Source organism: Terrapene carolina, unplaced genomic scaffold, assembly GCF_002925995.2.
Source record: "Terrapene carolina triunguis isolate 2854851 unplaced genomic scaffold, T_m_triunguis-2.0 Scaffold641, whole genome shotgun sequence".
Classification (NCBI taxonomy): Eukaryota; Metazoa; Chordata; order Testudines; family Emydidae; genus Terrapene; species Terrapene triunguis.
The window spans coordinates 1,009,636-1,010,164 of NW_020664992.1; positions in this window are offsets into that span (position 1 = coordinate 1,009,636).

Sequence of the window (529 nt, forward strand, 5' to 3'; positions counted from 1 at the left end):
GGTGGGGAGTGGGTGACGGCTGCAGGGTGGGGAGGGTGCAAGGTGCCGGCTGCAGGATGGGGGGGCACGGGGTGCCAGCTGCAGGCTGCAGGGAGGGCGGGGAGGGAGCAAGGTGCCAGCTGCAGGATGGGGCACTTGGGGGGTGGGTGACCCACCGCTTTCATCCCCCCCAGTCCTCGCCCATCTCGTGCCCCGGCTCCCCTGCCATTGGCGAGGCTTCGACAGCCCTGGCGCCTCCCCGGGCGGTGCTGAGCCAGGCACATTCCCGGCCGGGTGGGAGGCTGCGAGGGACATGGGGGGGCTGTGTAATAACACCCGGAGCCGCCTGCTCCTGTCAGTGCTGCCGGCCGGCCGGGGCCGGGGTCGGGGTCCGGGAGCCGCGCGGGCAGGAGGGGTGAAGGCGCAGGGAGCTCCCTGGCCAGGCCGCGGCTCCGGCTCCGGCTCCAGCCCAGGCCAGCGCCCAGCGAGCGACGGAACCAGGCAGCCAGGTCACAGGGGGCACTACTGGGGGTGGGCTGAGGGGTGGGCA